Below are 24,849 nucleotides of genomic sequence, written 5' to 3'. Positions count from 1 at the left end.
ACAGCCAAGTATTGGATCGAACCACCCACCTACCTACAAACCACACCCACCCTTGCCAAATTCAGGAAGAAGCTCAAGACATTTCTCTTTGAGGAATAACACAGCAGCAGGCAGCCACGCACCCAGCACCTGGATACCCCCGGGTGATACACTCTATTAATAGATTTGAATTTGGATTTGGAAACTCAGGCGGTTCACCCAGAAGTTGGTCAGCTAACACACTGGAGTCTGACCAATAGCCCTCATCCTCCTACTCCTCCTGTGGTATTTCAAGAACAGTGTAATTGTGTGGTATGAAGTGTGGTTCATTTTGATCATGGTCAATCTTTCCACGTTTTGAGGCAAGAGACTGGTCCTTCTCACCAGTGACAAATGCACCAGCTGCACTGATCACACACTCAGAAGACTCACTGGTTACTGGACAAGCTATATACTTTATTGCCAGCCTGCTGAGCTCTGGCCATTGGAGCATCTTCCCATACCAATACACCAATGGGGTTTGGTCCACATAGACCTCTTTTGGGTCATCTAGCTAGTCCTGGAATATCCTACGAATGGTCATTGGCTGTCACTTGCTCGACAAGTTTTGCCTTCTCCTCTGCACTAGACTTAAGACTTGCCACTTGAAATTAAGCTAATGAAGAGGTTGGGACCTATTCTTCTGTTCCTGTTGTTTTGGTTGTTGTCGGTGTTCTTGTTGCTGGTGTTGGTTACTGTGAGATAACAGGACTGCCCTCTCTGGAAGTTGAAGGCGGCACCCGAGAACTTCTGCCCAGGAGTGGGATTCTAATTTTCAGCCATTCTTTTTCTAGGTCTCTGCCTTGCTCAACAGTCCACGTCTTGTATTGTGAAACATCCCCTTCTAAAAAAGGAATGAAAGTGGGCAGTATTTTTTTTTACTGTGGATCAACTAGTGTGGCACAGATGTACTCTTTGGACAACATGATGTTTCTTTGCAGCCTTGCATTAACACCCAAGGGAAGGATTATGGTCTCAACCAGGGCATGCGTTTCTGTGTTTTCGTTCACCCCTGCAAACCTGCATTTTTGTTCACACCTGTGACCCTTTCAGTCACCCTTTTTAGCTGGACCTTTTACAGATGCAACAATTGGATAGCTTGGCCCATTATGCTGTCCTCCTTGCTGACTTCCCATGTGAAAACCTCAAAAGGAAGTAGCATCTGTGTAGGTATTTGACTAGGCCCCATTTGCCTGCATCCATGGTCATGCTTTTCCCAATTGCGGCCCTTCCTCTTTGAATAACATAGTCATTGATCAGTCTGTACTGCTCACAGACATTGCAACATGTAATAGGTTGAGCCTCCTATAGGACAGCTTTAACTGGCATTGTATTAGCATGCTGAATGATCCTCAGCTGCTTCTGGGCTTTAAAAGAATGGATGAAATGAGTGCAGATTCTTCTGCAGATGATCACTATGTTGCTGATTCTGTCTTCTTTTTTTAAAAAGTCCTGCACAACCAGGTTGAAGCAATGCGCCAAACATGTGACCCTGAAATGGCCACTATCTGCCATGGCCTTAACTATATTACTGCCATTGTCCATGGCAAAAAATCAAATTCTGAGACCTCTGGGTCACAGCCATTCAAACACCTTGCTGTTAAAGTCTTTCAAGATGTTTGTAGCTATATGGGATTTCTCCATGGCAAACATGGCTACTGTTGCATGCCACCGAACGCTCTTAAAGGTTTCTTCAGCACTGAGACCTGTAGATAGCTATTGCCTAAACACCGCAAAAGAGAACAAGTGTGCAGTAATACACATGTAATCAGTTGCTTGACAACTGGTCCACATGTCTGTCAGGTGGATAGTGTGAGCAGCACTCTGCTGCAAAGCTTGTCCAACCAGTTGCGGCACACTCTGATGGAGCGCTGGAACAGCAACTCTGGCAACATTGGTCAGACTGGGAACCTTCCATTTTGGGAAAAATGGCCGCCACAAATTCTAAAAACCCCAGGCCTTCCAAAAAAGCAAAAACGGAGGAGGTCCAGCGCTAACATTTTATCCAGCTTCCCATTATACAAGTGTGCCATTGCATGGGTAATTGCTTTCGTAGGCCCTCTCCTGCTTAAACATGTCCATAATAGTAGCCTGGATTTCCCTTTTTTCTGGTGCCTCTGATGTAGGCGACGTCTGAGAAATATGAGGTGGTAGACTCAATGTTCATCTTGAGGCAGTCACTGCATGCACAGGTGTCTCCATCTGACTCAGTATCATTTTGAAGTTGCTGAGGTGGGTGACACTGGTGCACTGCTGGGGACAGGGGAACTTTGCGTGAAGATGTCACCCTTTTGTTCCTCATCACCTTCACCTGCGACTGTGATTGGAGCTGATTCCCTGCTCTCCTCACCTTCACCACCACCTGCAGCAGTTTGTTAAGGTGCTCCTCTTACTGGATTGCGTGATGTTTTTTCCTATGGGTCGTTTGGCCTCCAGTACCATAGTGTGAACCAGGCTTACCTTGAGCATATTGCAAATATTGCAATGTTATCCTCCTGCTTGATAATCGTAAACAAAATCCCAAACTGGGGAGTAGAAATGTCTTAGTGTGCCAGTGCCAATGCCTGAAGACGAACTGGAGGGGTGGGTGTGCCATTGATTGCCTATCTGCAAGGTATACTTCTAATGAGGTGGGGTGGATGCAGGTCTCAGCGGGACCTTACAAATATGGGAGTTGGCGCTGGCAGGGGTGGTGGTACCATTGTCACATTCCTCAGAGCAGGCTGAATAGGAGGGGTAATGTTGGTCTCCTCTGAGCCAGTTTCCATGACAATGACTGGCTCATCCTCCTTATTCCCTTCCATAATTCTAAGGCTTTCTGGAACTTTCCTTTCCACTTGCCTCTCCTGGCATGTCTCAGACTCTGCCAGGGTCCAATCCATGTCCAGATCGTCAGAAGAGGGACTTCGAGGAGATGGTGGAGTACCCTTCCTTTTCTTTCCTGGAGATCTGAAAGCCAGTGGTTACAAAAAGAGGAGGTTCTTGCTCAGCAGGAAGCTCAACCTCCTTTTCTGCTCCTACTTCAGAAAAATCTACTATTGCTGGATGCAGCGGTTGTCCACTTTGCTCAGTTTCCTGCAAAAATTCGGTACTACTTTGCGAAAGAGACAAATCCAATTCAATGTCTCAGCTCGCCCTGTCGCCATGATTGCAGTGGCTGCCTCGCTGACAGACATGGGCTTGGGCTTAGGTTGGGGTGGTACTGTTGATGCAAGAGGCTGGTGTAGCAGGCACAACTTTCCAGAAAAGGGCTGTGATCGGCATGCTAGTGGTAGAAAGCTGCTTCTTCTTACTGGCCACTTTCTTGGCAGCACCTTTCTTTGGGGTTATCTTGAAGCTGTTAGTTGGCAATGGCACTGAGCTGCACAAGCTGAAGATTAGAGGACTTACGTCATGTGTTATGTGGTCACATCACTTTGTAAAGGCCTTTTGTCTGGCAGTACTGTGGGCGATGTCTTTTGTGCACCTAAAAGTGAACAAGCAAGAAAAACATTTAGTGAAATGTGGCATTGTTGTAGTTTGAATTAGCACAGACAAAGACAAAATAATTTAGTGTGGTTGGTTACTTACGTTATTATCCTAAATAACTAACAACAATAGTGTATCCATACCAAAGTCAAACCACACCACCATAACATACAATTTTGTTTCCAAACAGGATAATAACATCCAGATGTATATGTGTGCTTTATGTGCATCTAAGGGAAACACCTGTGGCAGTCAGGGAGTTGCATAGGAAAATGGAATAACCCTTAAAAAATTAAGGTTGGTGTGCGCCTATTGCAGGCAAGGAGGTTCAGGGGGAAATGGAATAATCCTTAAAAAATGAATGATGCTGGTGTTTGTGCACCTACTATGGCAGGTAGGGGGTCGAGGGGAAAATGGAATAATACTTAAAAAAAATTAATACTGTTGCGCAGCTCTGTGCCTATGGCAGGCAGGGGGTAGATGGATGAGGGAAAATGTAAAAAAACAATACTACAATTTTTATTAAAAAATAAAAAATAAAATAATTTTTTTTTTAAGTTTTCAAAATGTAAAAAATTGTAAACGACAGAAATAACGAATAATCAAAAACTAATTGCTGGTGTACTAGGGGACTATGAGAAAGCCACCGAGAGGCAAGGAGGTGCAAGTGAAAAATGCATATATTATATAAAACAGTTTTTAATCACAATATACATATACTACAATGATCCTCAAGTGTAATATTATTAAACTGATATTGGGGAAAAGTAAAAAAAAATAACAAAAACAAAAAGGTATAGCTAATTCTCCCTAGAAAATGGCTTTGAAAACTGGAAAAACGGGTGGCTGCACAAAATGGCCACCGGCCACATGGAACAACAGGAATTGCGGAGGCACTGCCACAACAAAGAACACATGCAGGTCTATGCAAAAGCACATTGGCTGGCTATACAAAATTGCCACCAGCCCCATAGTATACCAAAAACAACAAGCAAGGAATCATAGCCACAGCAATGAACAAATTCAGGCCTATGGCAAAAGCACCCTGGCTGGCTGCACAAAATGGCGGCTGGCCACATGGTAAAAAAACAATGAGGGAGGCATGGAAAACAAAAAACAGATTCCGGCCTCTAGACACTGAATACACAAATGGACCCTGGCCACATGGCATGGAGAACAAAAAAAATGGTCAACCAAAAACAGCAAGAAAGGAGGCATAGCCACAACAATGCACACATGCATGCAGGCCTATGGCAAAAGCACACTGGCTCGCTGCACAAAATGGCCGCCGGCCACATGGTCAAACAAAAACAGCAAGCAAGGAAGGAAGTATTCTCACAACAAAGAACACATGCAGGCCTATGGCAGAAGCACACTGGTTGCCTACACAAAATAGTTGCCGACCACATGGTCACACAACAACTGCAAGCAAGAAGGCATGGTCACAACAAAGAACACATGCAGGCCTATGGCAAAAGCTCACTGGCTGGCTACACAAAAAGGTCGCCAGCCACATGGTCAAATAACAAGCAAGGAGGCATGGAAAACAAAGAACACATTCGGGCCTATGGACACTGACTACGCAAATGGCCCCTGGCCACATGGCATGGGGAACAAAGACAAATTATGGCCTATGGAAAACACACACACTGGCCAGACAAAGGAGGCACGGTAACACTGACTAAAACTAAACTAGGGCTACCATTATTTCAGCAATGCCAAAAATGAAAATTAACTGAGCTATAAAAAGTTTACACTACACATCCTCCCAAGGAATTAAATATTACCCCACCTATACACTTTATGCAGAAAAAAACATGAATTACAAAAAAGAACCCACATTTTTTTTAATCCAATGCCATTCCTGCCGTAAATGATGTTTTAATAACATATACCACAGAAACAGTTCTGATGACTAGTGCTGGGCCAACTGGCTGGATGATTCATTGACAGCCTAGGCCACATAGTAAAATAAATGAATATTGCAAATATAACAAACATGGGGAAAATGTACTGAACTGTGCAACATTTGTCCTGTACAAAAGTTTAAGAATTAAATGCAAAAAAATAACTAGGCCCCTACTGAAACCCAAGGTCACCTACCACAATCACAATCAAATTCAAACAGTACAAATACATGGTGGTGCATGCCCGCTATCAAACACAGAACACCCTTGTTTTTTAAATTGCGTGTGATATCACAAAAACAAAGTCCTTAGATCCAATGGTATATATGCAGCAGACAAAGAAAGTGATCCTTCCACCTCGATTCCAAGTGAAAAGTGACCAGGAGATAGACAAAGCACTGGAAGGAGTCTTCTGGGCAGAAACAGGAATTTGGAGTCTCTGGGGCACTTCCTTCTGGTTGAAAAAAAAGTTAAATAAAAAAAGGCTTCTTTCACTAAAAAACAACTTGAATGGTTAGCTGGAGTAGAATATCAACTCAAGAATGTCTTTTTGAGTAGATTTAGCTGGTTCTCAAGTTGAGAATCCGCTCAAGGTGCAGCCGCAGTCGCTTGCACTTGCCAGCGACACAAAAAAGGCGCCACAAGACGTTATTGTGGCCAGAAGCCGCACTAGCGGCCTCCAAATCTTGCGCTTGCTAGCAGCCGAAAAGTATTGTGGCACTCGCCAGCGTGCCAAAACAAGCCTCACACATGCCAACGGAAACATTCTGCCACGTGCCGGATGGCAGAATTTAGTGGGAACTGCACGTTACACATGTAGTGCGGAGTTCCCAAAATCCACCAACCCTGTGAGCAGAGTGAATTTTTCCACATGCCTCTTATTAAGAGAGAGTATCAATACATATTTCCCAACTCCAATGGACATGGATTAGCATACCTAGGCTGAGTTTTGTTATTGTGTTTTTCTCTGTCAGGTGACAAAGGGGGTCATTCTGACCTCGGCGGTAAAAGGCCCTTACCGCCGGCCAGAAGTCCGCCATTCTACCGCCGCGGCCGCGGTAAACCGCCACGGTCATTCTGACCACCAACTGTGCAACCGCCAAAAACCCGACATCCACGGAACTCCGCCTCATCAGCGGGCAGCGATAAACTGGAGATGACCAAACCTCCACCGCCACGCCAACACAATCACGCCCATGCCATTCTGACCCACAAATCCACGCGGCGGTCTTTCACCCGCGGTATTCCATTGGCGGTACACACCGCCGCGCTCAAAATACACACACAGCTCCAAAACACTGCCACATTGGACAATTCGAAATCCACATACCTGAGACACATACACACACCACTCCCACACACCCAATTAACTATAAAACACACACCCACTTCACCCACAAACCCCTACAACCACAAATATCTGAGAGAAGGCGCAATACACTGAGAGAGAGCACAGGGAACGCAAAGCACAACACACACAGGAACACAACATCCTCACACACACCACATATACGCACACATCACCACAAATCACCACGCACATCACCATAAACACCACCCCACACCTCATCCACACCACCCCATGGCACCCCAAAGACACCCCAGGTTCTCGGACCAAGAACTGAGGGTCATGGTGGAGGAAATTATAAGGGTAGAGCCCCAGCTCTTCGGCACACAGGTGCAGCACACCACTATAGCAAGGAAGGCGGAGCTATGGCAAAGGATCGTAGACAGGGTCAACGCTGTGGGACAGCATCCCAGAAATCGGGAAGATATCCGAAAGCGATGGAACGACCTACGGGGGAAGGTGCGCTCGATGGTGTCGCGACACAACATCGCTGTGCAGAAGACTGGCGGCGGACCCCCACCCACACCACCCCAATTCACAGCATGGGAGCAAGAGGTAGTAAACATCCTGCATCCTGATGGCCTCGCTGGAGTACACGGAGGAATGGACTCTGGTAAGTCGAATCTCAACTACTTCACCCCCCCCAACCACCAGCATGCCAACCCCCACCCCCACCCCCAATCTCAACCCCCCAGCACACATCCTCCCTGCCAATGTCTCATCAGCACAACCCACCCTAAACAACACCAACCCCTGAATGCCAACACAACCCATAGACAGCCATCACCAAAGCATGACCATTGCACATACCCATACACCCCCCCCCCACCCTCACAACACCTCCCACAAGGGAATGCCAGCACTGGGGGACAAGGGCACTCAAAATGCTTGCCATGGCACACACAAAAACAATAACCATACTCTTTCACCCCTGCAGGGCCCGAACGCCAACACACCGCCACGGAGGGTCCAGATATGCCCATCTCACCCCCAGAACAGGCCCCCAGTGAGGACAGCAGCTCTGTCGACCTAGAACCTGATGACCAGCCCGGACCATCGGGGACCTCTGGACAGTCGGTTCCCCACACACAGACACAGGCCACAGCAGACCCAACCCCCTCTGGGACCACCAGCACAGCTCCCACCCAGCGGGCCCATGCCTCTGTCTCCAGGACGCGTCAATCAGCGGTGTGTCCGCCACTACAGGGCACCCAGGCTGACCCAACACCCCAACAACAACAGGGACCTGGGGGCAGAGGTAGTGGGCACACCGTCCAGGGGACAGAGGCCCGGGGAAACAGGGCAACTGGGAGGGCTGCTGTGCGACAGGTGGGGGAGGACAGGCCCAGGGAACCGACTCTCCAAGAGGCCCTCACCACCATCATGGGAGCATACCATCACTCCCAGGAGACGATGGCGACGGTACTGGCCAGGTTCACCGAGATCCAGGCACAGCAGGAGGAACGGTACATGGGGTTCAGCAATGAACTCAGGAACATCGGTACCGCTATGGGGACCATAGTCCAGGCCCTCAACCGTATAGAAACCACATTGCGGGACCATGTGGCACCACAAAGGGCCCCTGTCACTAGCCAGGACCAGGAACAGCCTACCACCCGGCGCTAGTGGACAGGAGGCCCCACCACAACGACAGGCCACCAGAACCCCACCTCCTGCTGACGAACAACCACCCCGCAAGAGGAGCCTGAGATCCCAAAGGAAGACAGAGTAGGATGCCAAGACCCCCGCCAGCATAAGATACCCCCGGATGTCATCCCACTGTCCCACATTGTCACCCTGTCCAACCTTGAACTGCCCCTGCTCCATCCTTCCACAGGCATATGGACAATGCACCTGTGCGACTGAGAACTGGACTCTGCCATGGACATAACTCCACCCTCACCCATCACCATTTTAATATCATGTACCAATATCTAGCACTAAAATAAATCACTCATTGCACTGAAATCATTCAGGAGTCAGCCTGTATTATTTACAAATGTATAACACATTATTGATCAATAATGTTCAGGTAATTTTGTGATGACAACATACCAATGTCAATAAGCATTAGTCCATGGGCTAACCAAGCTGAAGTCACGCAGTGGGTCATACAGCACTGAAAAGGGAAGGGAAAATCAAACATCATTTTAAAAGAACTGGGGGGAAATACACAAAGTAAAGATGCAGGAGGCTTTCTGCAAATGTTAAATGGCGTGGTTGATTCTTACCTGTGTGCTACTGAAAATACTGTTGGATAACTGTGTCCCTGTTGTCTGTTTCGTCCCCGTCGTCTTCCTCCTCTTCACTCTCCACAGGCTCCACAGCTGCCACAACACCACCATCTGGACCATCCTCCTGCAGGAAAGGCACCTGGCGTCGCAAAGCCAGGTTGTGAAGCATGCAGCAGGCCACGATGATATGGCACACCTTCTTTGGTGAGTACATCAGGGATCCACCTGTCATATGCAGGCACCTAAACCTGGCCTTCAGGAGGCCAAAGGTTCTTTCTATGATCCTCCTAGTTCGCCCATGGGCCTCATTGTACCGTTCCTCTGCCCTGGTCCGGGGATTCATCACTGGGGTCAATAGCCAAGGCAGGTTGGGGTAACCAGAGTCACCTATTAGCCACACACGTTGTCTCTGTAGCTGTTCCATCACATAAGGGATGCTGCTATTACGCATAACATATGCGTCATGCACTGACCCAGGGAACTTGGCATTTACATGGGAGATGTACTGGTCAGCCAAACAGACCACCTGGATATTCATAGAATGGTAACTTTTCCTGTTTCTGTACACCTGCTCATCGTCTTTTGGGGGTACTAAAGCCACATGGGTCCCATCAATGGCACCAATGATGTTGGGGATATGTCCAAGGGCATAGAAATCACCCTTCACAGTGGCCAAATCAACCTCCTCAGGGAAAACAATGTAGCTCCGCATGTGTTTCATCAGGGCAGACAACACTCGACAAAACCTTAGAAAACATAGGCTGAGACATTCCAGATGACATGGCCACTGTTGTCTGGAATGAGCCACTTGCCAAAAAATGGAGGACTGACAGAACCTGCACAAGAGGGGGAATTCCTGTGGGTTGGCGGATGGGGGACATCAGGGCTGGCTCCAGCTGGGCACACAGTTCATGTATAGTGGCTCGGTCAAGTCGGTATCGTAGTATGATATGGCGTTCTTCCATTGTCGACAGGTCCACCAGCGGTCGGTACACGCGAGGATTCATCCTTCTCCTCGCAAGTCCCAGCAGACGGTGCCTAGGAAGGACAACATGGAGCACAGAGTCAAGCAAATCACAGGTACGTTCACCACTGCTTGCATAGCACACGATTATCTATGTTTTGAAAGGCGTGTATGTGTGTCAATGCAAGGCCTAGGCCTGTGTGACGCAGTACAGATTAGGCCATGTGGGCCCTTGAAATGGCGGCTGCCTGACCTGTGAAGTGGGACAATGGGATGTGAGGTCAATGCGCTGGCGTGGCACACCGTGGCGGTCGAAGACCGCTATACGAAGCCGCATTGGTTAACATTGAAGCCTATGGGTTTCAGGAGCCAATGACGAGGTGCGCCGGCGGTCGCGGTACGCACCGCCGCGGTACGCCCCGCCGCGGGCGTGACCGCCATTTTCTATCTGCTTAATCACTCGAGACCTGATCATCCACAGGAGAGGACCTATACTGCATGTGCTGCTGTGACCTCGGTCTGGAAGAGACAATGGCTGCTGCGACTGGGGAAAGGGCCCCTGCCTTCACGTCTGAAGAGTTGGAGAAACTTGTGGATGGGGTCCTCCCCCAGTATGCGTTACTCTACGGTCCTCCAGACCAACAGGTAAGTACACTGGGTGCACATTGATTGGGCTATGCCTGTGTTCAGTGGGGTGGATGTAAGATGGTGGGGAGGGGAGCGAATGAAGAGTGCAACGCACGACAGATGAGAGCATGTGCCACATGGCAAAGTTGGGGAGGGGGGGGGGGCAATCGCATCTAACATGCAGATAAATGATGAATTTTCCTTTCCCACCCTGTACATGTCAAATAGGTCAGCGCCCATCAGAAAGTCGACATTTGGCGTGCCATCGCCAAGGAAGTCCGGGCCCTGGGGGTCCACATCAGACGGGGCACCCACTGCCGCAAGAGGTGGGAGGACATCCGCCGCGGGACCAGGAAGACCGCCGAGTCACTGCTGGGGATGGCCTCCCAACCTAGGAGGGGTGCCAGTCGTACCCTGACCCCCCTGATGTCCCGGATCCTGGCGGTGGCCTACCCTGATTTGGATGGGCGCTTGAGGACATCACAGCAGACACAAGGGGGTGAGTATCAGCACATTCTGCTATCTTTATGCGCAGTGGAGGCGTCTGGGTGGGGGAGGAGGGTTGTGGGTGACATTAGACCAGGGCGTTTCCTGTATTATAGTCCTCTCCTTTAGGCATGGCCCTGTGCCCCCGCCCCCCACCTCTATAGGGTGCCAAGTACAGCTATCCATGGTCCTGCATCATCCAGGTGTGTATTTGTTGTGCATAGACCTGTAGGCCTGGTCACAAGTACTGAGTAGTATACCCCGATTGCGCAGTGTAGTGCATGAGGCTCCTGTGTCTGTCCTCTCCGCCAAAGGTGTTGACATTGCATGCACTCAACCTGTTTTATTATTTCTCCCCCCCCCCTTTTTCTTAATCTGCTTGTGCATTAGCATCATCAGGCGGAGGAGATTTGGCATCGGAGCACGAGGGAGCTGCAAGTCACAAGGCCCCGGTGGGCCGTGGTACAGACACCGAGGGCACCAGTGATACGGAGGGCGAGGGGAGCACCACAACGGGGACCGGTGGTGACACCAGCGACACCGACACAGCCTCGGATGGGAGCTCCCTAGCGCACCAGCCCCGCCCTCCCAGCAGCCCCTCAGCCTACGCTCTGTGCCCGCTCGCCCAAGAAGGCGGGCATCTCCTTCGTCCCAGGCACCTCAGGCCCTGCCCCTGTCACCCCTGCAGCCCTCAGTGAGGAGGTCATTGACCTCCTTCAGACCATCATTGTTGGGCAGACTACCCTTTTGAATGCCATCCAGGGGGTAGAAAGGGAGGTGCATCGGAGCAATGCCTACCTGGAGGGCATTCATTCGGGTCAAGCTGCCCATCAACGATCGTTCAATGCTCTGGCCTCAGCACTGACGGCAGCCATTGTCCCTGTTTCCAGCCTCCCTCTTCTAACTGCCTCCAGCCTGTCTCTGTCTCCTGTTCCTCTGCCTATCCCATCCACACCATCAGACCAGCCTGCACACACCTCAACACCCAAGGACAGCTCATCCAGACACAAGCACCACAGATCCCACAAACACTCACCCAAGCAACACCCAGATGCAGACATGCCAACAGTCACTACCACCTCTGTGTCCCCCTCCTCCTCCCTCCCTGTGACGTCTACACTCACACCTGCATGCACACCACCATCAGCCAGTGCTTCCATCACCAGCACACCCTCCAGTCCAGTACGCACACGTGCAGTCACCACCCCCACTGCCATTTACACGTCCCCTGTGTCCTCTCCCAGTGTGTCTGTCATCCCCTCTTCCAAGACACACAAACGCAGGCAGCCACCCACCCAACAGCCATCCACCTCACGACAGCCTACGTCACAATCACCTGCACCCAAAGACAGCACACCTGACTCTCCTACAACCACATCCTCTTCCTCCACTCCCATCACCACTACTCCCACCCTTTACCTTGGTCCTAAATTTTTTTACCTTTCTAATCTTGACCTCTTTCCCTCCCCTGACCCACCCCCTCCATCTGCTAAGAGTCCCAAGAGCACCTCAGCCACCACCAGCCCAGCTTCGAGTGTCACTGTGGTGCATGGGTTCTGGAGCCCACCCTTTGGCAGCAGTGCCACTTCCATCAGCAGCAAGGGGACATCCACCCCCCCCCAGGCAAGAGGACCCGGAAACTCAAGGGCCGCCGTGAGAGGAGTGCCACAGCTGCCCCCAAAGACCAAAGTTCGGCCACTTCACCTGCCACAACATCCAGGGGAGGCAAGGGCCAGAGAGCCTCTTCTAAGGAGCGAAAGGGCAGCAGGGCGGAGAAGTCAGCCAGCAGGAGCGCGGAGCAGGAGGGACCCACAAGCCCCATCCCGGCTGTAAGGGAGGACACCAAAGGGCCCAGGACTCAGTCACCGAAGGGTCCAGCAACTGCACGGTCGGAGGGCGACTGAGCAGGGAGTCCAGGCCAGGTCTGGCTCCCGTGAATTACTGGACAAGCACCGCTGAACAGGGCCCCGCCGTGCAGAAGAGCACCGCTGAACAGGGCCCCGCCGTGCAGAAGAGCACCGCTGAACAGGGCCCCGCCGTGCAGAAGAGCACCGCTCCGCTGGGCCCTTCCTGTCAAGCACCACTCCGCTGGGCCCTTCCTGTCAAGCACCGCTCCGCTGGGCCCTTCCTGTCAAGCACCGCTCTGCTGGGCCCCGCCGTCTCAAGCAACGCTCCGCTGGGCCCCGCCGTCTCAAGCAACGCTCCGCTGGGCCCTTCCTGTCAAGCACCGCTCCGCTGGGCCCCGCCGTCTCAAGCAAGGCTCCGCTGGACCCCGCCGTCTCAAGCACCGCTCCGCTGGGCCCTTCCTGTCAAGCACCGCTCTGCTGGGCCCTTCCTGTCAAGCACCGCTCCGCTGGGCCCCGCCGTCTCAAGCACCGCTCCGCTGGGCCCTTCCTGTCAAACACCGCTCCGCTGGGCCCCGCCGTCTCAAGCACCGCTCCGCTGGGCCCTTCCTGTCAAGCACCGCTCCGCTGGGCCCCGCCATCTCAAGCACCGCTCCGCTGGGCCCTTCCTGTCAAGCACCGCTCTGCTGGGCCCCGCCGTCTCAAGCACCGCTCCGCTGGGCCCTTCCTGTCAAGCACCGCTCCGCTGGGCCCCGCCGTCTCAAGCACCGCTCCGCTGGGCCCTTCCTGTCAAGCACCGCTCCGCTGGGCCCCGCCGTCTCAAGCAACGCTCCGCTGGGCCCGCCGTCTCAAGCACCGCTCCGCTGGGCCCTTCCTGTCAAGCACCGCTCCGCTGGGCCCCGCCGTCTCAAGCACCACTGGCACAATGACAGTGCCGGATCTGTGTCGAGCTACTGTTCACGGTTCACTGTGCCCACCATGCCTCCTCCTTGACCAGTGGTGACTGTTATCCACCTGATGGACTGTGGCTTTGCACTCCCCAGGATGGCACAGTGGGCAACCCACCCACTGTAGAGACTTGAGAGACTGTGGCTTTGCACTCCCCAGGATGGCACAGTGGGCATGGTGGCCCCTTCGTGGATCTGGCGTCGTGGACTTATGTGGCTGTGGTGCCCCCCCCTTCCCTTCCCCCTGAGGTGCCTGTAGTTTTGTCATCAGATGCCCCTGCAGTGTTCTCTCCAAAGACTCAGGTCTCCTGTGTGGGCTTTGCCCTTGTGTTGATACACTTTGGCCCACGGACACTTGGAATTTCGTTAAATGTGCAGGACTATTTGCCTCGGTTTATCGATTGCACTAAATATTGAATTGAATTATTTAAATTTTTATTGCTATTTGACCATGACTTATCAGAGGCTATTTTTACATAAATTTTGATTCACAATTTAATTATGTCTTTGCATTTTTCTGCGGGGGTTTGGGTGGTGTCACTGTGACTTGTTGCTCTGCATTGGTGTGTACATAGTTTGGGGGGGGTGGGGGTTGCATATGTGTGTGCCGTAACCTTTCCTCCTCCCCCCTCCCCTCTGTCGTAGGTGCGGTACTCACCGTTGTCGTCTGCGCTGCCGTTCGTACTCGTGGTAGATGAGCAGGTAGTATGTTTAATTCGGGTTCCATGCTGTCCTCCTTCCTCGTGGAGTGCGTAGAGGTGAGCGTTTTCCCGTTCGTAGTCTGTTTCCGTCGTGTTTTTATCGGCGGTGCTCCCGCCCCGGAAAAGGTGGCAGATTGGTGAGTTGTGATAGTGTGGGCGGTACATTGTCTGCCGCCTGTCTGTTGGCGGTGACCGCCGCGCTGTTTGTTTGTCCCGCCATGGCGGTCGGAGTGTTAAAGTGGCGGGCTGTGTTGGCGGTTCCCGCCAGGGTCAGAATTCCATTTTTTGGACCGCCGGCCTGTTGGCGGGTTGGCCGCCGCTTTATCACCGACCGCCAGGGTTAGAATCACCCCCAAAGTGTGTTGTGTGCATAAGTGGTGCACCAGGATGAGTACCAGAGAAGATGCAAATATAAAGTTGTGTGTTTTGTACTGGGACTCATATCCTTGGAATAGGCAAATGTTCCTGGAGTTACATGGCAATCTTCATTGTGTGCTTAGGGTGTGTACAGGGTGCTTGATTTGTACCCCAACAGTCCCCTTCTGTTTATCATCTTGTCTGACCTGCTGATAAAACGTGCACAATTGATCAGTAAATTTCAACTATCAAACCTAAACTTAGGTCCTAAATAAATTGTAATGTAACCTTTGTACTATCTAGTGTTTACTATTTGTCCTGGGCCGCTGATGTTGTCCCACTCTGTGGCACCACAGTTCCCAAGCCATTCACTTCCTACTGTGCCTGCCGTGGCTTTGGACCCCATTGATAGGATTACATAGTATCTTGTCTATCATCAGTAAGAACAATGGGTGTGATGTCATGGATGTTGTACGTCAAACTTATCTTTCAGATCTGTCTACCCCAGCTCAAGTGGTTTTGGAGTGTTATTCCCTTTTATATCCTGGAACAAGAATGAACATAGAAGATGCAATACTCCAGACTGCAACATTTTACCATTAGAGTGGCATTTCCGTACCTTTCAGATTAAATCATGGGCTCTCCAGATCCCCAACCCTCCCCCATTGCTAAGCTTTCATCTGCTGCTGTTCTCATTACCATTTTTACCAATGTCACAGGGTCCCCACAGTTCACAGTCCTTAAGACTTCGAGGGGTGATTTAGATTTGTCGCTTGTGGTCATCACTCACCCTTGCCGATGCTTACCTCTCTGCGACCATCTCTTCATAACTGTCTCCTATCTGAGTCTCTCTTCTAGATGTCTGTCCCACTAGTCTCCTGTCCCCCCTGACATAATCTCTTATGAGTCAGTGTTGATGTCTCTATTTCAGTTCCCTCCAAAGTGTCCAGGAGCAAGGAGGATAGCATTGGTGCATGGTAGAGTTGTGAATGTTATTATGTGGATGCAGCGTAAGAAGTGCCCCCCATGCAACTACAGGGTTAGAGATGTGCCATAGAGTAAGCAACGTGTCTGTATGAGTGCATGATAAACGATATGCTTGTGAGAGTACAGGTAAAAGGTCTGCAAGTGTGAGGACAGGTTAAGTGCTGTTCCTGTGAGAGTGCAGGGTGAGTGGTGCCCTGTGTGAGTACAGCTGTTTGTATATTTAGTGTTTTATGAGGGGTGGCCCCTGTGAGTGGTGTGCCATGTGATTGCAGGGCAAGTGGCCTATAGCTGTGAGTGTAGGACGAGTGGTGTGCCCATCTGAGTGTAGGCTAAGTGTTTTACCTATGTGATTACAAGGTGAGCGATGTTCTTATGTGAGTGCATGGGTGCAGGGTAACAGTGTCTGGGTGCTGAGTGTGAGGTGTGCCTGTGTGAATAAACAGTTAGGCCTGTAAGAGTGTTACAAGAGTGGTGCACCCTTCTGAATGCAGGAAAAGAGGTGTGCCCATGTGACAAGTGCTGTGTCCCCATGTGAGTGCAGAGTGAGCATGGTGCCAATGTGCATAAAGGATGGTAGGTATGCCCTTGTGACTGCAGGGTGGACTGTGTGTTAATATGAACACAGGGGTATGTCACTAGGAGTACTTGATCAGGAGTGTGCATGTCTGAGTACAGGGTGAGTGGTGTGTGATTGCAGGGTGAGCACTATCATGTGTGAGTGCAGGGGTGTGCTTTTCTGATTGAAGGGCAAGTAGTTTGCCCTTGTGAGTGCAAGGTGAGAGAAGTGTATCTCTGTGAGTGCATGATGAGAGGAATGTGCCCCTGTAAGTGCAGGGGTGTATCTGTATTAGTGCTAGATGATAGATGTGCCCATGTGAGTGCAGGGTGAGAGGTGTGCCTGTGAGTGCAGGTTAAGCAGTGTGCTTGTTTGAGTGCAGGGTGTGAGAGCTGTGACAGTTCAGAAAAAGCATAATGGAAATGTTAGAGCAGGATGAGAATGTGTGTCTGTGTGAGGGTAGTGAGAGAGTTCTGTTTGCATGAGTGCAAGGCTAGTGCTATGTCAACCTGATTGCAGGGTGAGCTGTGTGCCTTTATGACAGTAGGTCAAGCAGTGCTCCATGTAATTGCAGTGCAGTGGTATGCTCCTGTGATTGTAGTGAGAGCAGCATATCTAAGTAAGAGCAGAGTGAGAGGTGTGCCCATGTGAATACAGAGTGAGTGGCATGCATTTTTGAGTGCAGGGTGGAGCACATTCAAGCCAAAGTTATTGGCATTACCAATGTTAAGTAAGACAGACCTACTGGGTGTGCTAAATACAAAAAGCTGATGGGTTTATTGACTTTATCGAGGGATCAGCACATCAACATAGACAGAGAAAACCTACAGTCATTGTCAAAAAGTCACCAATAACTATAATCAAATGTATATTTTATAAATTCACACATTGCAATGTTTAATAAAAGTGATTGTCATAAAATAGTTTCAATAAACCATTAAATAACATTAACAACTCTTTGACTCTTTTTTAGCAGTTTTCAGGCTACAAAGTGGCAACCATAAGTGATCCCTGCACTCCAGTTGAAGGCCATACAGCTTCAGCTCGAAGTGCTTGAAAAAATATGGTAAGCTCTTGTGGAAGCATTTTTCACCCTTTGCAGAAATCAAATGCATGACGAGGACAACAGAACCTTGGACCAAGAAAGATGCGTGGTGAACCATCAACTATTACTTCAACACCACCCCAATAATTTAGACACCATGACCAATGTGGCCACGGAAGGAAAACTCAAATCAGGAATATAGTTCAAAGCTTTATTACAAACACAAGCTCAAAGTCAAATAGATAATGTGCAAAACCAAGTTATAAAGAGACATAGGCCCTCATTATGACATTGATGGTAAATGCCACTTACCGCCACGGTGACAGCCGCCAACATACCGCCATGGTGATGAATATCCGTTTGCCATATTATGACACACACACCAAACCGACAGAATACTGCCACATACACAAATCCGCCAGCCCAAAGATCAGTGTTAAAGTGTTGGTACGAACACCCATTCCTTTATGCCAACAAAACAACGGCCACCACATTATGACCCACAAATCACCATGGCGGACATTCAATGGCAGTAAACCATTGGCAGTACACACTGGCGCGGTCTCAATGGCCACCCAAATACAAAACAACACAACATTGGCCAATACCAAAAACACACACCTGACATCGATACACACACCACACCCTGCCACCCACAGCACTATAAAACACCCACCCACACGAAGACCACCGCATCAACTACACACATACACCACAAACACCCATCCGTCACGCACCCCACATCCCACACCCCACCACATCACTTAACACCCTCTACACAACACACACCACACAACACCCATGTCCCCATTAAGGCACCCCGTTTCACTGATGAGGATTTGCGGGTCATGGTCGAGGAAATAGTGAGGGTAGAACCACAACTGTTTTTAGCACAGGTACAGCAAATGTCCATGGCCAGGAAGATGGAGCTATGGTGGAGAATCGGGACAGGGTGAACGCCGTGACACAGCATCCAAGAACAGGAGATAACATCAGGATGAGGTGGAATGACCTATGGGGGGAAGGTACGTTCCGTGGAGCAAGGCACCAGCTCACCATCCAGAGGACTGGCGGTGGACCTCTACCTCCTCCCTCACAGCTCACAGCAAGGGAGGAGCAAGTCTTGGCAATACTGCACCCTGAGGGACTCACTTGAGTAGCCGGAGGACTGGACATTCGTGAGTCAACATTTACTACTAATCACCCACATACCTGCATGGCATCACACACCCTCACCCTCACTCCCATCACTCCACTACATCCCGCACACTGCACCTACACATCTGACTAACCCCAATGCCAAGCCATGCATGCTATACCAATGCATGGACAGCACTCCCAGTCCTGCATGTACACCGATCACCAAAGCATGCACAGCATGGAGAACTAACAATTCACAATACATCACCTTACACAAACAAAGGTGGCAGGGCAACAGCAACAATAGAGGGGAAGCTAGGGATGTAAAATATGTCACAGACATGAAGAATAATACATCACTTACATCCCCACAGGTGCCCCAGCCAATCTCAGCGTCGAGGAGGTGCCACGACTATCCAGTCCCCCAACAGAAGATGCCCCCAGTGATGACAGTAACTTTGGACTTCAGGATCTGGATGAACTACCTGGCCCATCAGGGACCACTGGTCAGTCGGGCCACCCCAGCCCACTCACAGTCCACCACAGAGCCTCCCCCCTCAGTATCCAACACCACAGCACCCACACAACGTCCCCACACCTCTGTCCCCAGGACACGTCAATCAGCAGTGTGCCCACCTGTACAGGGACCCTAGTCCACACCTCACACCCAAGACAATCAGGGACACCATTCAGGGGACAGAGGCCCAGGGGAACAGGGACACTGGGAGGACCTCTATGCACCAGGGGGAGGACAAGCCCATGGAACCGACTCTCCAGGAGGCACTCACTAATGTTCTGGGTGCTTACCAACAATCCCAGGACAATATGGGCCAGGTCCTTACCAACATGCAGGAGAACAAGCAGCTGCAGGAGGTACACCATCAGAAGTTCAGGGATGATTTGCAGGCACTCAACACCACCATGGTCTCCATAGCACGGTGCTGGCAGATATGGCCAACATCATGAGGGAATGGACAGCACACCAGCAGGCCCCTTCCACTAGCCAGTCTACTGACCAGCCCACCACTTCTGCTGCAGCTAGTGGGCAGGAGGCCCTGCCACAGGACCCACAGGCGACCAGCACCCCCTGCAGAAGGTGAACCACCCCGCAAGCGTTCCCCGTGACCCAGACAGAAGCCACAGACACGTGCCAAGGCCAAGACCACCACCAGGAAATGAGACCCTCCTGAATGTCCCCCTTGTGTCCCACCCTGTCACCTTGTCCACTTTGAACTGCCTTTGCTCCCCTCTCTATGACCCCTTGGATACTGGACCTGTGCTACAAACAGACTGGAACAATACCTGGACTTTCCTCAACCATCACCCCATTCCATTTCACTTTTCCGTCAATTATTTGCACTACAATAAGCACCCTTGAACACGACCTGAGTGAAAGTGTTTCATGTGATGAAAATGTGCATTTATGGAAACAGTCACATCATGTGCAAATGATCTGAACACTGTAATAGCATACATCTAATGACCTGTACCTGTCTGTATTCATCACATCAGTACACAGTTGTTATATCACCAACATCTGCAAAATGAGAAGCCATAGGTGACAGTAAGTAGAAATGCAAAAGAAGTGAATGCCATCCTGATACAGCCACACAGAAAACATCAATAATCAGAGGAATGGTCAGTTCCACTGTCCCACCTGTGTGTCATTGGTAGTATTGACGTATAACTGATGTTCTGTTGTCCACATCCTTATTATCTGCCTCCTGATCCTCACTGTCCTCAGGGTCCACTGCTGCCACAGGGGCATTTTCAGTCTCTTCCTCCTGCAGATATGGTACATGTTGTCTGAGGGCCAGGTTGTGCAACATGCAGCATGCCACTACTATCTGACAGACCTTCTCGGGTGAGTAGCACAGGGATCCACCTGTCAGATGGAGGCATCTGAATCTGGCCTTCAGGAGGTCGAAGGTCCTTTAAAAAATTCTCCTGGTTCGCCCATGTGCATCATTATAACGATGCTCAGCCCCTGTTCTGGCATTCCTCACAGGGGTCAGGAGCCACAATAGGTTTGGGTAGCCAGAGTCACCTGCAAGTATTGAGGGACAAACATTAGTCTTACTCAATGGTACGGGGTTAACACCAGAAGGCATTTACTGACATACATTGGGTGGAGAGTCAGGCTCACCAATTAGCCACACCCTGTGCCTCTGTAGCTGTGCCATCACATTTGGGATGCTGCTATTCCTCAGAACGAAGGTGTCATGCACCGACCCAGGATACTTGGCAGTGACGTGGGAGATGTACTGGTCAGCCAGGTACACCATTTGCACTTTGAGTGAGTGGAAACTCTTCCGATTCTTGATAACACCTGTTCATTCTGGTGGTGGGAGGAGAAACACAGCATGTGTACCGTCAATTGCCCCAATAATATTGGGTATATGTCCCATTGCATAGACTCCTGCCTTCACAGTGGCCAAATCTTCCACCTGGGGGGAAAGCAATGTGGCTGCACATGTGTTTCACCAGGGCAGACAAAACCTTTGCCAGCATGATTGAGAACATTGGCTGTGACATTCCTGCTGCCAAGACCACTGTCACTTGGAAAGAACCAGTTGCCAGGAGATGGAGCACTGACAGAACCTGCAAAAGAGGGGGGATCCCAGTGGGATGACAGATTGCTGATATCAGATCAGGCTCCAACTGAGCACACAGCTCTGTGATAGTGGCCCTGCCAAGTCTATAGGTAGCAAGTCCACCAGGGGTCTGTACACAGGGTCTTGTCTCCTCCTCCGATTCATCCGCAGTGGTAGGTATCTAAGGGATACAAGAGTGAGTAGGCTGTCACAATTTGAACAATGGAACCACCACCTCAGTGCACATAGAGCTGTAACGTGATGGGACAATGGGAATGGCAATGTAAGTGCAAATTATAGAAATGACGCAGTTCACGATTCTCTGAATATTGTCCACCACCATAAAATGGCGACTGCCTGTCCTGTATGTAGGGACAGGTGGAAGTGAGGTAACTCTGCCGGCGTTGAGCATCATGGCGGAAGGCGGTCTTGCACCGCCGTGCTATTCCTCATTGGATAACATACTACTCTATGGAGTACAGTGGCCAATGGGGATCACCGGCGGTGGTGAAGGTGTGCACTGCTGTGGACGTGACCGCCATTTTTTGTCTATAACCTCACTTGATTCCTGAATATCCACAGGACAACACCTACACTGCGTGTGCTGCTGTGACCTGTGTCTGGATCCTGCCATGGCCCGTGTGACCGGTGAAAGTGCCCATGCCTTCACTTCGGAGGAGTTGGAGCATTTGGTGGATGGGGTCCTACCCCAGTATGGGCCTCCAGACCAACAGGTGAGTACATCTTGGGCACGATGCATGTGACAAGGTTGCATGGAGATGTGTGTGCAGCATTGTGTCATTTGGGGGGGTTTATGGCTGGTGGTAGTGTACATGGTGGGTACTGGGTGATGTATGTGCCAATGGAGATGGAATAGGATTTGTGGGCTATATGTGTGACAGCTGGATTGTATGTGTAATGGTGTCCTCCTGTCTGTGTTTCCCCTGCAGGTCAGCGCCCATCAGAAGAATGGATTGCCATCACCAAGGACGTGCGGACCCTGGGGGTCCACAGCAGGCGGAGCACCCACAGTAGGAAGAGGTGGGAGGACCTGGGACACTGGGCCTGGAAGACCGTGGAGGCCCAGCTGGGGATGGCCTGCTAAAAAGGGCGGAACCTGACCCCCCGATGGCCTGCATACTGGTGGTGGCCTACCCAGAGCTAGATGGGCGCTTGAGGGCATCACAGCAGCCACAAGGGGGTGAGTACAGTGGGCGTTATAACTATAATTGGTAGGTTGCATGGGATCCTGGTGGTGGGTGTCGGTTAGTGGGTGCCCCTTAATGCCAGGTCAGAGATCGCAGTGTGATCCAGCTCATGGGTAATGGTTGTATTGCTAAATCTGGTAACCTAGCTAGGTTGCATTCCATGTCAGACAGGGCTTAGTGATGCCCAGGAGGGGTGCAGTTTGCGGGGGTTGGCTCAGTTCTTGCTGTGGTACCTAGCCAATGGGATGCCAGTGCGATGCCTGGTGCTCAATCCTGATCCCTGTGTGTGACGGTAATGTGTATGCCATCTGTGGTGGTGGTGCAGCAATTTACCCAGTGCTCCCTTTCTCTCTCCCCCCTTTGTTCTTCTGTCATCCTGTCCTTGTGTGCACTAGCATCCTCTGGCAGAGGAGCAGGGGCACCGGCAACAGAGGGAGCTGCATCCTACAGGATCCAGGAGGCAGAGTCCACCGACGCCGAGGGGACCAGTGGGAAGTAGGGCAAGGGGAGCACCATGGCGGAGACAAGAGGTGGCAACACTGACTCAGATTCCTCCTCCGATGGAAGCTCCCTGGTGGTGGCGGACACCTCTGGGACCACCCCAGCTACAGGTACAGATGCCACCCCCGTTCCAGCACCGCACTCCCAGTAGCCCCTCACTGAGTTGCCCGTGCCTGCTCACCCAGGATGGTAGGTATCTCCTCCACCCCAGGCACCTCAGACCCTGCCCCAGTGAGCCCTGCTGCCCTCAGTGAGGAGGCTATTGACCTCCTGAGATCCATCTCTGTAGGGCAGTCAAGCATTGTGAATGCCATCCAAGGGCTGGCATCCCAGATGCAGCAATGCAATGCATTCTTGGAGGGCATTCACAGTGTATTGGCGGCCCAACAGAGATATTTCCAGGCTCTGGCCTCCTCTCTGATGGCAGCCATTGTCCCTGTTCCTACTGTTCCCCCTCAAACTACCACTTCCCAGTCCCAGTCTCCTCAACCCCACCCCATCCCATGCACCCACCAGACAAGCATGCACTCAAAACATCACACAAGAGTGGCACAGACAAACACAGGCACCAAACTTCAAGCCACAAGCACTCACACAAACAACAGACAGTTGCACACACAACAACATCCACTGCCTCCACTGTCTCCCCCTCCTTAGCCTCCTCCCTCACAGTCACATCCGCACTCACACCTGCATGCATTGCATCAACAGCCACCACCACCATCACCACACTAAGCAGCACACACACCTCACTTGCAGACACCTCCACAACATCCATCCTCGTGTCCCCTGTGTCCTCTCCCACCCTGTCTGCCCCCCCTCCTAAGAGACACAAACGCATGCACTCAGACACCCAACAGCCATCCACCTCACATCAGCACACTGCCCATGCACCTGCACCCAAGTCCAGCAGACATACACCTCCCACAACCACTCCCTCAACCTCCACTCCCATCCCTCCTCCCTCATCATGCACCACCATCCCTAAGAAGCTTTTTCCTTGCCCAGCTTGACCACTTCCCTCCCCCTCCACCCCCCATCCTACCCTTAAGAGCAGGGTCACAACTGACCTGCCCAGCACCTCAACCAAACAGTCCACGGGGACAGTGGAGGCGCCTCCTACTCGTGGAGGCAAGAAAGGAAAGGATCCCATTCCACCACCCAAAAGAGGGAAGGATCTCACTCAACCACCCAGGAGAGGGAAGGATCCCACTCCACCACCCAAGAGAGGGAAGGATCCCACTCCACCACCCATGAAAGGGAAGGTTCTCACTCCACCAACTAAGAGAGGCAAGAGACCCCCTCCAACAGCAGTGGACAAGGAGCCCTCACCTCCATCTGGGACACAGCAGCCCTCACCTCCAGCTGGACACATTAGCCCTCACCTCCATCTGGGACACAGCAGCCCTCACCTCCATCTGGGACACAGCAGCCCTCACCTCCAGCTGGAAAACAGCAGCCCTCATCTCCATCTGGGACACAGCAGCCCTCACCTCCATCTGGGACACAGCAGCCCTCACCTCCAGCTGGGACAAAGCGGCCCTCACCTACAGCTGGAACACAGAAGCCCTCACCTTCCAGGGACTGTTGTATAAGGAGCCACCTCCAGAACCAGTGGGCAAGTTCCCCACCTCAGAGACTGTGACCTTGCACTCCCCAGCAAAGAGAAATGGACATGGAGCCCCCTCCAGTACCAGTGGGCAAGTTCCCCACTTCAGCTGAGGTGCCCCCTGCCCCTCTCCCCCCTGAGGTGCCTGGCCATTCCCAACATGATGCCCCTGCACAGTGTAGTGCAGATTACATCAGGGGACAAGTTGGGCATTGGACTGTGCCCTGCGGCCATGTGGGCCTTTTGTACTTTGGACTGGCCATTGGTCCTTTCTGAACAGTTACTCATGTATTCCTTGTCACATGGAC

This window comes from Pleurodeles waltl, chromosome 7 (assembly GCF_031143425.1).
Source record: "Pleurodeles waltl isolate 20211129_DDA chromosome 7, aPleWal1.hap1.20221129, whole genome shotgun sequence".
In the NCBI taxonomy this organism is placed as follows: Eukaryota; Metazoa; Chordata; class Amphibia; order Caudata; family Salamandridae; genus Pleurodeles; species Pleurodeles waltl.
The sequence above is the reverse complement of the archived record's forward strand: the minus strand, read 5'-3'. Positions refer to the sequence as shown.